A 16,336-nucleotide genomic window follows, 5' to 3' on the forward strand; every position below is an offset into this window, starting at 1 on the left:
CAGGGGACACAGGTTTGATCCCTAGTCCAGGAAGGTCGCACATGCCACACACAAGGCAACTAAGTCCGCGTGCCACAACTACTGAGCCCACACGCCCTGGAGCCTGTGCTCCGAAATGAGAGAAGCCTCCACACCACAGCGAGCGTAGCCCCTGCCTGCCACAACTAACGAAGACCCAGCACTGCCAAAAATAAATTAAAAAAATTTAAATCTATGTTAAAAATATTTAATGAGGGATACTTCGTTGTAACTGTCAACTACAGAATACAAAAGAAAGGCTGCCATACATCTGTGCCAAATTAAGGGACTAACATTAACAAAATTTGTCTTAAATTGCTTGCTTTCATCCGTCTGTCCTACCCTTCACCCTCGCAGGAAGGCATCATCCCTCATCACCGTTTCTCTTCTTAACCCCCTGCTTTGCTTCCCCCGAACAACCCTACTCTTCTGACCAACTCCCCACATACTCACTGGCACTTTGCCCTAACCACGTAAGAGAAAGATAAAAGTAAATATCTTGTCCCTTTTCACTTTCTAGCATGCCTCTGTTTTTATTTAAAAGGGAGAAAAAAGTAACAAAAATACACAAGCTCACTACTGCTGCATCCAAACAGTCCGCCCAAAAGACTTGTGAAAATTTACAAAAAAGAAATTTCTGAAACTTCATTTTGAAGGACTTGGGAAAGCCAGGAATAGAGGTACTATCCACCAATCAAAATCAATTTATAAAACATTCTGAAAGTGCCAAACACTTAAGAGACACGAGTTTGCAAGATACAACAGGCACCTTAGTGCCTAAACTTCAGCAGATCATAGTCACACAATCACTAGTACATACAACTACAGGTGAAAAAGTATTATGAACAGCATTTGTATCAATATGTTTTTAGGAACCAAATGTGCCAGGACTAGTGATAAGGGAAACTAAAAATTCAGATCCCATTAGTAGCCCTGGTTGGAGCCCAGCTAAAAAGGCACAGGAAAACTACAGTAATGTAGCAATCTTAGGTGAATGATAGAAAACATTAACTGAACTGCTTCAGCAAGAGTAAGTAGACTCTGCAGTAATGTATTTTCTACAAAAGTCAGGTCATCTTCCTTTCAGCAGAAGAGTAAACTAAACCCCGGGGTCTACAGACCACCATTCCTATGTTATTCGAAAATCCTATCCATTCACAGACATGTCTTAGAAAAGAAATGGCATATAAATTTACACCAGGTGGAAAACTGAACTATCATAAAGGTCTTAACAGTTTGCTTGGACAACAGATAATACAGATTGATTAGCTAAACTGACATCTAAAGGGTGAAGTTCTCTTTGAAAACTGTACAAAACCTGTTTTTAAGAGCTAAAATCCCTTCATTCTCTTAGGTGCTATTCAGTTTACCGAGACACTGTTGGAGAGGAAACAGAACAAAAACTGATGCACCAGAAATTAAAACTGATACACAACTCACTGTAATTCAAGGATGGGACGTGGGACACGTATTTCTTCAAAACTCCTTTTAATACTTCCTTAGAGGAAGTCTATTCTAAATCATGTCTCAAATAAGCCAACACCCAGTACACATTTAACAACACACGCTGGGGAAAGTTTTCAGAGAAGCCCACTTGAGGTAAGTTATCCCGGTGAGCATTAGGCGGGTGACAGGACTCTGCCACCCAGACTCTGCAAGGCCTTGACACTAGTCAGCCGCGCAGGGCGCCAGGGCACCCTCACAGCACGAGCCCATCCGTGCAAACCAGCAACTGTGCTCAACAGTGACCTGTCCTCACACTGGAGGAAAGATGGGCTGCTCTGGGGCCTGAAGAGAAGGGATTTGCGCTACAATACCTTCCTAGAAATTCTCCACGGGCAATTCTGCCAACATACTATTGTCACCTGAGACACTGACTTTATGTCTTAATCCCCAAACAAAATTCCCTCTATATTCTTCTTTTTTTTTGGCTGCACCACACAGCAGGTAGGGTCTTAGTTCCCTGACCAGGGATCGAACCTGTGCCCCCTGCAGTGGAAGCACAGAGCCTTAACCACTGGACCACCAGGAAAAAGTCCCCCAGTTTCCTCCATATTTTGAAGACAGTATCATAAAATGGACTTGGCAGTTCAAACTACTAATCCCTAAGTATTTACAGGCTCTCTCAGAATTTCCAGGCGTTCTACAATCAAGTAACCCTTACCTGGAGATTTCAGCACTGGGGTTCGTGTCCACCACAAGGGGATAAAAATGTCTGTCAGTGCCATTTCTTTAGATCATGGACAAGACTCCTCAGAGACCCTTCAGAAACTCCTGGGGGTCATCTCCACCCTGAAATTCATTCTCTTGCTTAAAAATGTAGTAGTTTCAGGCCAACATGGAAGTAAAAGAGATAGGGGTCATGATGAGCTCTAAGTCTTTTCATGACTTTCCCATACTTAAGGTTTATGATAAATAGAAATATACTGCTGAAGTACAAGGAAATGCCTAACCCTTCAAGTGTTACTTATAACCAGTGATATTTCCAGTATTTGTTACCAAAGTAAATTGTCTATTTAATTATTTTATCACCATAACATCATGTGCTGTGCTTAGTCACAAAGTCAGATCCAGCTCTTTCCACCCCATGAACTGTAGCCCACCAGGCTCCTCTGTCCATGGGGATTCTCCAGGCAAGAATACTGGAGTGGGTTGCCATGCCCTCCTCCCTCCAGGGGAATCTTCCTGACCCAGGAATTGAACCTGGGTCTCCTGCACTGTAGGCAGATTCTTCACCCTCTGAGCTGCCAGGGAACCAGCTTATAATTAGCATTAGATGTTTTAGGAATGGGAGAAGTACACAGAACAACTCAAATGCCAGCCAGAAAGCATCACAATCACCTGTGAAGGTAATATGAACTCACGCCCAGTATTTCTCAGTCTCCAGAGAAACCGACATAAGTGCCTACAGTAGCAAAGCACCGAGCATGTCAGTATTTGAGCTAAGAAGCCTAGAAGCAGCAAAACCCTATTCTCTAAGGGACCTCTGTCCTTGTTGTATGAATTCAGGCAAGTTACTTAACTCCACCAAGTTCCTATTTCTTTATCTATGAAAAAGGCAAGTGGTAGGTCCTAAAAATCACAAGCTGCTCAGTTTGTTTGCTCATCTCAGTCACTAAGCAGTGGAGATCCACGAAAGCTACTTGCCAAGGAAACACAACTACTTTTAGATGATCATCATACTGTTAAAAGATGATTAAATTCATCCTAATAGAATCTTTTATAATATTCAAAGAACAGGTAACTATCTTCTCATTCAGCAAATGCTATATATTTTTTTAGAATAATTATAATGTATGACTTTCAATAAATTTCAAAAGTAAAATGATTGGTTTATAATTGCATAGATATTAGGCACAGAGCAGACTCGAAGTAAACAGTAGCTAGTAGCATGACTTGGAAGCACACGATAGCTACTCACCCGCCTGTGAACAGTGTATAGTGAAACTTCACTACAGGCACCAGCATCAAAAACATACAAAAGCTGCTTTAATGATGATTGAGATTCTTTCAATAAAGAAAATCAACTAGTTTTTGTCATTTTTTGTGTTTGGCTTACAAAGCACTTAAGTCTTTAGTATCAAAAGCCAAGGTACTAAAATGGATAAAACAGTCATGATGTCTTTTTGACACTTTTTTAAAGCTTACTAGAAACATCTTGATATGCTATGTATGAATTTAGTGTGCATAAATTCAACAGAGGGATAAAGACCATCCTGAGGTAAATCTGCAGAATCATTATTTTATATTCCTCACTTATTTCCATGTTTCTCAAGCTAACTTTAATCAAGAGTATATTATATTTATAAATTAAAGTTGCACAATAGTACCTGACAGCAGGTAGCAAAGTTCACTGGGTGATACACACAGTGAAGGAGAACAAAACTCACTTTTGAGACAGACTTCTGAAGCCTCTGCTTTAAAGGGTAGAGTGCTATTTAAATAATTATTTACTGAGTTGCTGCTAAAGAAGAGAGGCCCAAGTTTTCAATTTTATTGATCCTAAATCAATTTCACAAAATGTTATTTCTACCTGCTACGTACAAGACTTTTTTCTAACCTCTCCCATGTAGATGAGGAGACCAGAGCTTCACGTGAAGGGGAGAGGGAGAGAGAGAAAGACTCAACAGCAGCTTGAGATGCTACAACGGTGCGGAAGGGATTCCAGAAAGACGACAGAACAGACTCCACATGAGGCTTCCTGGAGACGAGGAAGAAGACCAGCTGAGCTCAACAGGGAAGAAGTACAAGAAAACTCTTGAGAAAACAGCTAGTTTACTGTGTGACTGGCTGAGAGAGCTTAGGCTGTTTCCGAGATAGCCTGGAACACTAGCTTCGGGAGTTTCTCACGGAATCGACAGCCATGGAAAACAACCCACCTGCAGTGGTGTACAACACCCAGCAGAAGCCCTGGCACTTTTTTTTCTTTATTAAAGAAGAGACCATCTCAGGATGGTCTTTATCCCTCTGTTGCATTTATGCACACTAAATTCATACATAGCATTTCAAGATGTTTCTAGTAAGCTTTTAAAAAGTGTCAAAAAGACATTATTTTGTATAGTGAAGAAAAACTAAAAATTACTGTGGGAGTAAATCAGGTTTTGAGCAAAAGAACTGATATTTTGCAGAAATAAAGCAGTGAACAAATCGAGTATATATAATCTGAAAAACTATTTGATTATATAACAACAAAAAACTACTTCACTATCTAAACAGGTAGACCAAGCTTGACAATTTTATTATCACTTCTACATAACCAGATACTAAGATCAAAGTCACTTTTAATATTCCAATTTATCCTCTGAAGAAAAAAATAAAAGCAAATTGTTAACTCACTAAAAAATGGAAAAGGTCCAAACTACTCCAAATGAAAATTTAAAGAATTACTAAATATTATCACTTTCAAATTTTAAAATTCTCTATGCCACATAACTCACACACCTAACACCATCAAGATAAATATCCTTTTCATGTTCATGTTTCTACAAACATGACATTTTGTTATACCAAGAACTAAATGACTTGTGAATTAAGAACAAATTTGTTTTCACACAATTTTACTGAATTTAAACATTATGCTTCTAGTGTTATTACTTAACTTGATCTATAGATTGTCAAAAATACACAAAATCAAATAGGAAAATTTGGAGAAAACGTTTGGAGAAAAAAAAATGGAGAAAATTAAGGAGAAAACATTTCCAATATATACATTTGACAGAGACAGTATACCCAGAATACAGAGACGCCAATTTTTAAAATGGGCAAAAGGTTTGACTGAAAAGTACACCCAAATGGCCAATAAGCATGTAAAAAGATATCCAGCACTGTGAACACTTGGGAAATGTACATCAAAACCACAAAAGGACACTCAGCACTCATTAGATGCCAGTGACTTAAACAATAGACATCAGTGAAGACGGAGTGGAACCGCAGGTCCCAGGCAGACACCACCACCCCAGCTCCACGCAGGATGGCACAATCGCTTGTGGAGATGGCCTGGCAGTTTCTCATGTAGTTAAATCAGTATTTACCAAGTGACCCCACAGTCCAACTACAAGTCTACCCAAGAGAAAGGAAAAGATCCATCCACAAAAAGATAGCCCAAATGGTCACAGAGGATTTACTATAACAAGAGCCAAAAGGGACCAGCCCATTCAGCAAGCAATGAAGTGAAAAAAAGCACAGGATGTTCACACATGGACTACTACTGAGAAATAATGACTCCTGAAACAAGCAACACAGATAAACCTCGAGAACATGCTGGATCAAAGAAGCCAGTCACAGAAGAGTATACCCTGCATAATTCCATTCACATGAAATTCCGCAACGGGAGAAATCTGATCAGCAACTGAGAGAATGACGGGAAAGGAGCGTGAAGAGCTCTGCAATGGCAGCAAGGTTACATCATGGTTGAGGTGACAGTCACACAGATGGTTACAGCTGGCAAAATTCTTCCAACTGTACCCTTCACATGGATGGATCTTAAGGTATATAAGCCACACTTCAGTAAAGCTGATTCTGTACCCCCCAAAAACAAGACACCTCTCTAGAAAGCAACTGGGCAACACCTATTAAAACCTGAAATGTGCATAATCTTGACGTGCAGAGGTTCAAAGCTCCATAAGGATGTCCCCCCCCGCCCCCCGCCCTCAGAGGGCGAGCACAGAACCCACACAGACAGCTGGTTCACTGCCTGACAACACAGAAGCCGGCACAAGGCGTATTCCACCTAAAAGGGCGGTACACTTCTGCAAAGAGTCGGGTGGTTAAGCACTCGAGGCTTGGCAGGCCACAGCCAGTCGCCTTGCATATTCTTTGGGGGGTTTTGTTGTTGTTTTACAACTCTTTTAAGAAATGCTAAAATCATTGGTAGCTCAAGGGGCCTTACGAAAACAAAAAACAAGTGCGCGCGCACACACACACACACACACACACACACACACCCTCCAGACTGAGAAATCAGGGCTTTGAAGCCCAAAGGCCTAAATTCAAATCGGTAACCTACCACTGACTGGTAACATAATCCCGCCATCTCTTGTCATTACAGTGTCCGTGTAAAATAAACGAAAGCACTTAAAACCGTGTCAACCACAGAGCAAGCTTTAAAGAACTACCAGCTTTTTAAAATGAAACAGACCTCTGTACTGACCTAAAATAATTATTTTATATCAAAAGAACTTAATCCTGCTTTTGTAAAATACCTAAATACACGTATAAATATTGGGTTGACCAAAAAGCCCATTCTGGCTCTAGCAGTGCGCTTAGTTGTTCTTCACTTCATTCGAAACAATTCTTTTAGATTGTATTGTGACAGCTCTCATATCAGTGTGCGTTTAAAAAAACTTATCAAAACTGGTCAATTTTTTAATAAAAGATTTTTTTGTGTGGACCATTTTTTAAAGTCTTTATTGAATTTGTTACAACATTGCTTCTGTTTTATGATTTGGTTTTTTTGGCCCAGAGGCATGTAGGATCTTAGCTCCCCGACTAGGGATTGAACCTGCATCCTCTGCACTGGAGGAAAAAGTCTCAACCACTGAAGAGCCAGGAAAGTCTCAAAATTGGTGAATTTTTATGTAGCCATTTTAAAACTGAAGATGGAAGACAAAAGGAATATTTTCGGCAAACTATGCTTTATTACGTTAAGGCAAAAACCCAACTGAAACACAAAAATAGATTTGTGCAGTGTATGGAGATGGTGCTGTGACTGAAAGTATCAAAAGGAATTTTCCAAGTTTCCTGCTAGAGATTTCTCACTGGACGATGCTCTAATGTCTTAAATCAACGTTATACAACTCGAGAGATGGTCAATAGTCTCAAAATACCCAAATCAAGCATTGAAAATCATCTGCACCAGCTTGGTTACGTTAATCACTTTGATGTTTGGGTTCCACTTAAGGGTGGGGGGGGGATGGGATCCATTACCATATTTCCATATGCAACTCTCTATTGAAACATAATGAAAACGTTCCATTTTTAAAACAAATTGTGACGGGGGGTGAAAAGTAGATACTGTTCAATAATGTGGAACAGAAGAGATCTTGGGGCCAGCAAAATGAACCACCACCAACCACACCAAAGGCCGATCTTCATCCAAAAAGGGTGAAGTTATATATATGGTGGGATCAGGAGGAGTCCTCTATGATGAGCTTCTTTCAGGAAACCAACTGATTAATTCCAACAAGTACTGCTCCCAGGTGGCTCAGTGGTAATCACCTGCCAATGCAGGAGATGCAGGAGAATCAACTTCAATTCCTGGGTCGGGACCCTTGGAGGAGGAAATGGCCACCCACTCCAGTATTCCTGCCTGAAAAATTCCATGGATGGAGGAGCCTCATGGGCTGCAGTCCACAGGGTCGCAAGGAGTCTGACACCACTTAAGGATAAGTATGCACGCCCACTGCTCCCAATCAGAACAACTGCAAGCAGAGTTCCACAGAAAGCGTCTGGAATTAGTCAACAGCAAACCATAACCTCCCGTCAGGATAACCCAAGACCGCACGTTTCTTTGATGACCAGGCAAAGACTGTTACAGCTTGGGTGGGAAGTTCTGATTCATCCACCATATTCATCACACTGCACCTTTGGATTTCCATTTATTTCCGTCTTCACAAAATTCTCTTAAGGGAAAAAATTGCAATTCCCTGGAAGACAATAAAAGGCACCTGGAACAGTTCTTTATTCAAAAAGATAAAAAAGATTAGGGGAAACAGAACTATGAAGCTGCCTGAAAATAGCAAAACGCAGTAGAACAAAATGGTGAATACACTGTTCAGAAAAGTCCGTGGTGAAAATGAAAAATGTGTCTTTATTTTCACTTTTTAAACTGAAGGAACTTTTTGGCCAAACCAATATATTCGCATGAATACACTGGAAAGTTTGGGACAAATACATGGCAAACTGTTAAGGGAGACAGAATGGGGCTACAGGGATCAAGAAATTTTCACTTTATAAACATCTAAATTATTTCAGTATTTTAAATTGAATACATATTGTCTGTTTTTTTAAACAGCAGACAGTACTGTTTAGAAGTAAACAGATAAATCATATGTGGCACCATTTTCTTTATATACAGATATTTAAGTTTGGGAAGTGTTTAGTTCCATGAAAGTACATCTAGTCTTTAAAAAACAATACTGGCACAGTTACTAAGAATCACTTATTAAACAATTTGTGCCAGGTGTGGTTCTAAGGGCTTCACATGTATTAATTTATTTAATCCTCTCCACAACCTTATGGAATGAATGCTTATCATTAAGACACCAATTTACAGACAGGGAACTTAGACTTCAAGGACAATGTGACTCCAAAGACCACACTCAAAGCTCCCGTGTCCTCCCCCTAGAGTGCACACTATTACAATTCTGGCTGGAAAAAAAAAAAAAAAATCCACAAAGACATCTCTTAGTCTGGGGCATAGATCCCATAAAACTACAATTCAGTTCAGTTCAATCTGAACTACAATTTATCTACTTTTAAATATAATTTTCTGATTGATTCAAATAAACTCATTCTTCTTGGAACCCATGCCTCTTCAATCATCCAGAAGACAAGTAGATAACATGGAGCTGATAATAGGAGCCAAACAGAATCTAAGTTTGGATCCTGCCTGCAAATTCCTAGCTGATAATCCTGGGCAAATTCTTAACCCTCTACACCAAAGCTTACTTATCTGTAAATATTTGCAGAGTGTGCTGTTGTTGTTAAAGTTCTTTTAATTGTAAAATATACATAAAATTTACCATGTCAACCATTTTTAAACACATAATTCAGTGGCATTAAACACAATCAAAACATTGACCTTCCATGTCCAGAGCTTTTTTCACCTTCCAAATAGGAGCTCTGTCCCAATTAAACACTAACTTCCCATTCCCCTCTCCCCTCAGCCCCTGGTAACCTCTTGTTCCACCTTCTGTCTCTGTGAATTTGCCTGTTCTAGCTCCCTCCTATAAATGGAATCATAAAATTGTTTCCTTCTGTGTCTGGCTTCTTCTCCTTAACATAACGTTTTCAAGTTTCACCTGTGTTATAGTATGTGTCAATATGTCATTCCTTCAATAGTTGAACATTCCATTGTATGTATACGACATGTTTCGGTTTATCCAAACCTCTGATGATGGGTACAAGGTGGTTTTCACAAGAATCAAAAACAAAGCATCTGATGTGAATGTTACCACAAATAAAAAACAAACCAAGCAAACGAATGAAGCATCTGGCAAACAGTAGGCTCTTTAATATTAATGTTTTTTTTTTTCACTTCGTTTTGTCATATTTTTGCACCACATAGCAGGGCAATGGCAAGACAAAAACAGTACAACCATCTTACATATTTATCAGCTATGCCTTTTGAGATATTATTGGATTTACAACTACATTTATCATCTTAAAAGAATGATGAAGAGCATCCCAATAAACAATCTGTAATTACACTAACACTACTTTCTTCAGGTTTAGCTTCAAAACCTAGCTCAAGTTATTTCAACCAAGAATTCATTAATGGTAACTAAACCCCTTTTGATTAAAAGATGTATTCGTCCCCTAAATTTCAGTATGACTCGATCAATTTCAACATAAATTAAGCAGACACTATGTGCCAGGTATATCCAGATGATCCATCAAGCTTCTCTCTGGCTGCCTGAAATATCAAATATGAAAACCAACAGTTACATCTAAAGTATATCCAATTTTCAGTATCTTAGAGTGTTAATAACTAGGAGAAACCGTGGAACTTGTACACCTTGATAACTATTTTTCATTGTAACCACTGCCAGTCAGGGAGAAAAATACCTTCCAAAGTTCTTCACAACATGAATATATCCTGTTTGCTTTGCAAGCTGCTTTGTCAAAACATTTCCCTACATTTTCAGGATTTCCTTTATTCATTCAACTATTAATCCCTGCTCTCTAGCAACTCAGGTGCGCAGAGAAAACCAAGAGAGAGCCCCTGCCTGAAGGCACTTCAGAGTGAAGAGGGGGACGCACCAGCGAGTGACTGCAACTGGATACAGGCTACAGCAAAGGTACCAACCAAGCCCTTCAGAGACACGGAGGGCCTCCAGCAGGTGAAGCTTTCTCCGAACCTAATAAGCTGTTCCTCTCCTGCTCTCCCCAAACTGCACATTTCACCTGCCCACGTAGAATTTCTTCATCATTCACAGAAAATGTTTTCTTCATCTGTACAGACATAAAGACTGCAAGGCAGATCCATAAATCATTTCCAACTGACCCCAGAATGCATTAGATCGTCAGAGGACTTTCCTTGCTGTTAGTGTTTTAAAAGCAGATCAACTTTCTTAATCACTTCTTTAGGCCAAGTGAGAAACTAATTCAGACTCCTGGAGCATGCCAGCTCAAAGGATGGGGGATATCCTGGAAAACCCCATGTGACCTGGGGAAATCTGCCTACACATTTTTAGCGGTCAACACAAAGATAACCACTTTTACGTATGCATGCAAGGCAAAGCTGGTATAAACGGATTTGAGCTTTTTTTCTTTGCCTGACTACACTAAATCAACAAATATGGTTTTTTATCACTGCTACTTAAACTAAATACATTCTCAATTCAAACACAAAGAATTTAAAACCAATTCCCCCCAAAAAACTTTTCAAACAAAATCTTGTGGCAAGTACAAAGATAGTAATTATCAAATATAATGTACACAAGATGGGAAAAACTGGAATTCTGTATCCTAAAAGATTCAAATTTCTGCCAAAATCTGCGTAACTAGCTCATCTCATAACAATGGGCAAGATTATCAACAGGGCTTTTTAACATATAATTACCAACAACTAATATAAATGTAGACAATACTTAGGAACAGCACCTGGAATGTCAGTTCAGTGATGTCGAACACTGCAAAATGTGTAATAAAGACTTTTAGACTGCATTTCTTTGTCTCCATTTTTTTGAAACCGTTAAGATAGAAGGCTGCACATTAAATCAACAGATAAAACAATGCAAATAAGAAGAGTGCCTAAGTGTTTCTAAATTTCGTTCCTTTGAATACATTCACTTTTCACAAAAACTACTATTTAAGATGCCATTTTCCTAAGCGTTTCCAGGACTTTAAACATTACATTCTCTAACACATCTCCAAAAAGAGAATAGGATTCTTTATATCTAAGACTAGAACCCCATCTATTCCTAACTTTAGGGAATAGGAAAAGGAAATTAAAATGTATCTTGAATACTTTCGTTTTCTTGCAAATAAAATGATCAATAGTTAGGTTTACACACTTGCTCTACATTTTATCTCCAAACATAAAATAGTTACTAATGGTCATGAATGAAGAGTAATAGAAAATAAACTCCACAACCACCCGCCCCCCCGCCCCCTGGTGATCTAAAGGTTAGTATCCCACCCGCTCGATCTCAAACCCCCCTAGAAGTATAGACTACATTCACTGTGTTAGCATTAGTGTTTTTTAAAAGCTTTTTTAAACTGTTGTTTTAAATGTTGTTTTACGTGACATTGAAACGCCACAAAATTAAGCTGACAACGACCTTTAAAACCCAGCAAGCAAACCCTGCAGCATTTAAAACATTTTAAATACCAAAGACATCTTTATTTCCAAATGAATTAAAATTTTACAGATCCTGTGCGACAAACAAAGGAAGTTTAGCTTAACTGCGGACAGCACACGTTCGATTTCTCAAGCAACAAACATTTCTGCAGCCAGTCTTTTCTGACTCAACAAAGCTATTGTTCACGGAAAACAAGTCCAATTAATGAGAAACTGCTAACCATACCATCCAAACACACGTTTAGCATAAGCGTTTTCTTTGGACCAACTCTTTCTACCATCTCGTCCCCGTTCATCCCCTAGGGATTTGGGGAACAATCGCTCCTCACTAAATGACAGCTGATTTCGTTAGCACCTGTCGCCAGTATCAATTGTATCACACGAGTTGGCCGAAACAGCCTGGACAGTTTTTTGGGGGTTTTTTTGCTAAGATGATGATTTCTTCAGAAAGTGGGGATTCACCAGGCGTGAGTTCACCAAGTTTTCCAAAATACCGCGCTTCTCGATCCCTCCCGTTCTTCACAAAGTGACCCTGCGGCACCGACTTTGGGGGGGCGGAGATGGGGGTGGGGGACCCACAAGGACGCAGGAACTCGACAGAAAGCCCTCCGTAACGAACAAAACCGGGGAGGTCGGGGGAGAGGGGAGAACAGCTCAACCCTTGCCTCAAACTTAACCGAGAGCCCCGCCGAAAAGACGGAGGCGGCCGGGGACCGCCTGGTCCGAGCGGGGCTCGGGGACGGGGGACTCCGGGGCGGCTTTCCGCGGAAATGTCAGCAAGCGCGGCCGCCCGAGTCCGGTCTCCGCGCGCCGTCCCGGCCCCCGCGGCCCCGGGCCGAGCCTGCGCGCTCGCGGGGAGGGGGCGTGGGGCCGAGCCCGCCCGCCCGCCCGCTCCCCACGCCCCCTCTCCCGCCCGCTGTCAGGCCCCGGTGTCACTGCCCCTGACTCGCGCCGAGCTCCCCCGAGACACAGTCCGTCCTTTGTCTGTGAGTGCGCACTCGGCGCCGAGGTCCCATCAACTTGTGTGCGTCCCGTCCCACCCGGGCGCTCCCGCCGCCGCGCCGCTCCACACAAAGGAGACCGGGGCTCGGGCGGCCGGGCCGCCCCGGGCACCGGAGCGCCCCCAGCCCGGCCCCGGCGCCTCGGGAGGGGCTGGCGCGCGAGGGGACCACCCCCCACCCTCCCCTCGGCGCCCGCCCGGGCTCCCGCCTCAGGTTTCTCTGGCTCCCACACAGCCCGCCCGCGGGGGTCGCGCGGGTCGGCCCGGACCCACGGCCCCTTCCGAAGGGGGTGAGGGGCGGTCTCTTCTCACCCGCCACGAGCCCCAGAGGCACCCCGGGAAAGCCCGCTCGGGGGTGGGGGGAATTACCCGGACCGGCTGAGCGGCAGCGGGGATGTCCCGCCGCCGCCGCCCCACGCCGAGCTCCGGAGCCCGACCGACCGGCCGGCCCGACAGCGGCGCGTTACCTGCGCCCCGCGCCCCAGCCCGCGCCGCTCCCGCGCGCCGCTCCCGCGCGCCGCCGCCGCAGCCACCGCCGCCGCCGCCGCCGCCGCCGCCGGGGCTCCACCGCCTTCTGCGTCCCAGTGGGTGTCGGACGCTCCCGGACCGAGCGCCAAACCGGGCAGCCCAATCGCCATCGCTTTTATTTGGCCCCCCCTGTCCAACCAAGCGCCGCCCCGATTGGCGGGACGCGAGGCGGGCTCCTATCCAATCACAGGGCCCGCCGGGCTCGGAGGCGCCGAGCCAGCCCCACGCAGAGGCGCCCGCGGGACTCGGCCGGGCCGGGCCGGCGGCGCGTGCGCGCGGGCGGGCAGGCGCTGAGGGACGCTGCCGCCCGAGTGGAAGCGCCGCGCCGGCTCTTTGTTCTTTTCGCCGAACGCCCGGCGCCTCTCAGGAAGGCGGCGGGTCCGGCGCTCGGGGAAGAAGGGCCTCCAGAGCCCGATTCCCCGAACCGCGGGCGGGAAGGCGGGCTGGGCGGGGTGGCGGGAACCGGCCGGAGGGCGGGACGGCGCGCTCGCAGCGCTTGGCGGGAACCGCCGCCTCGGTGTTCCCGGGCCGGAGGGGCGGGGCGGGGCCGAAAGCCAAGTTTGAACCAGTTCAAAACTCGGGGGTGGTAACGGTTTCAACCGCCGCGCTCTTTTTCACCGCGCGCGCAGCGGAGGCCCCGGCCGGCTGGCCGGCCGGCGGGCGGGAGACGCCGGACGTGAGGGCCCGCAGCGCCCCGTCTACCGGCCAGACGCCCTCTACGGCCCCAGCTCCAGCCGGGCTGGTCTCGGGCGAGGAGCAGCGAGCCTCCCGCGCTCCGGCGGGGCCGGTGCGCCGTCCCCCGAACCGAGCGGAGCGCCCTGCCCGCTACTTTTGTCTGCTGCCGCCCCTCGGCCGCTTGGCCCGACTCGGGTCCCACGTCCCGTTGGACTTTGGCTAGTGGACCCGCAGTGCCCATCGCCTTAGAAACCCTGGGAAAGAGAGAAGTCACGATTATTTCAAATTCCTCATTCAGAGCGCCTTGTTCAGACCCTTTCCAGTGTTTGTAGTGCCAAGCACGTGTCAGCGTTGAAAATCATTGATCAAGGATGCGTGCTGTTCACGTCCCTCGCGCTAACTTCTCTACAAAGTATTACGATTCCAGCATTTTTCAAGTATTAAAAAAAAAGATCATGGGGTGAGCCTGTCTCGACCCAGAGGAGTTAGGAATATTTCACTTAGGATATAGTCGCCCCTTTTGATTTATCTGGCAGTGAAGTTAAGGTTATTCCGATTTTTTTTTTTTAATAGGATGCAGCTATAGGGCAAAGTAACCCCCTCACCCACATAAACTGAGATTCCATATTGAGAGTTCTCGTGCGGAGCGGGGAAGACGGTCACTTACGAGCTCGAGTTAAAAGTCTAACGGAATCATGCTTTTAGTATTTTATTTAATTTTTAAATGACTAAGATTTTTAGTAACTAGTCGCTCGCTTTGTGTTCCTAGAGACTAGAACAGTCATTTAACCCATTGATCTACCGCCTTTCCTAAGTCACCATTCCGTTCCTCACATATTAAAGTATGAAGCTGAAAGTCGCACAGTAGTGTCCGACTCTGCGATCCCATGGACTGTAGCTTGCCTTGCTCCTCTGTCCATGGGATTCTCCAGGCAAGAATACTGGAGTGAGGAAATCAAAAGACAGAAAACAATCATGTGCCCAAATAAAAGCATGAATAAATGATAATAGGGCAAAAGCAAATTATGCATCTGAGTGCGTGTGTGCTCAGTCGTATCGGATTCTGCCCACCCTATGGACTGTAGCCCGCCAGGCTGTCCATGGGATTTCCCCGGCAAGAATACTGGAGTGGGTTGCCATCTCCTCCTCCAGGGCATCTTCCCGACCCAGGGATCGAACCTGAGTCTCCTGCCTCTCATCCATTGGCAGGTAGATTCTTAACCACTGAGACACCTGGGAAGCCCTATGCATCTGAGATGTAACTTTAAGCTAATGTAACAATTCTACCTGTCTTATACCAGACAGACATTCATAGTCCATGGTACAAGGCTTCCATCTAGACCATTAATTTACAATTGCTTAACCATTTACATCTCAAAAGTTAACTTTATGACTAAATCACTTATCAAATTACTGATTTTACCTTTTATATTAAAACAATGTGGGCATTTTTTTAAAGAAAGATAAATTACATTAGCAGAGATTATAAGCAAATTCAAGCAATATACAAACACAGCATATCATGAAATGTCATGTGAGTTGCTAAGGCATTTAGAATCAAGAAATGATGTTGGATCAAGATGTCCCCCCCCCCCCCAAAAAAAAATACCTCAGGAAAGGATATTTTAGCCAGACTGTAAAGAAAGCATAAGATTTAGATTGATGGGGTAGTGAGGGCACTTGAGAACGAGCATGTACTCCTCAGGATTACATAGAGCATAATTAGAGCTGAGAACTCCAGTTGGCAAAGAGTGAGAGAGCAAATTAAGAGAGCCAATATTGTAGAATTTATATTTACAATACATATTTATGTTAAATATAATACGACGGCTGACCTGGAGCAGGAAGTGGGGGTGCCAGTGGACTACAATAGTCTTAATTCAGGGATAACATTGTCCAGTTAAGCAAGATGTTTTAGGTTACAGTGTGGCAAAAAAAGAGGATACATTGAAAACATTGCCAAAAGACCTCGTTATATATGGAGGACATATGTTATTGTGCAACTCAACTTTGTATATTCATAAATACAGGAAAATTGAGAGGAAGAAGTATTTCATTTTTGGTATTAAGAAAAATTAAAGATTTCCAAG

General features: G+C 43.8%; 1 protein-coding gene across 2 annotated transcripts in view; it reads right to left on the reverse strand.

Annotated features, from left to right (window-relative positions):
- The window catches only part of EZH2 (enhancer of zeste 2 polycomb repressive complex 2 subunit), a 56,329-nt gene extending 42,681 nt beyond the window's left edge, over positions 1-13,648 (reverse strand). For both annotated transcript variants that reach the window (XM_043872207.1, XM_043872205.1), the window contains exon 1: positions 13,511-13,648. The gene's annotated coding sequence lies outside the window, so the exon portion shown is untranslated. The remainder of the gene's footprint in view (positions 1-13,510) is intronic.
- Between the last annotated feature and the right edge of the window lie 2,688 nt (positions 13,649-16,336).

This window comes from Cervus elaphus, chromosome 18, assembly GCF_910594005.1.
Source record: "Cervus elaphus chromosome 18, mCerEla1.1, whole genome shotgun sequence".
NCBI lineage: Eukaryota > Metazoa > Chordata > Mammalia > Artiodactyla > Cervidae > Cervus > Cervus elaphus.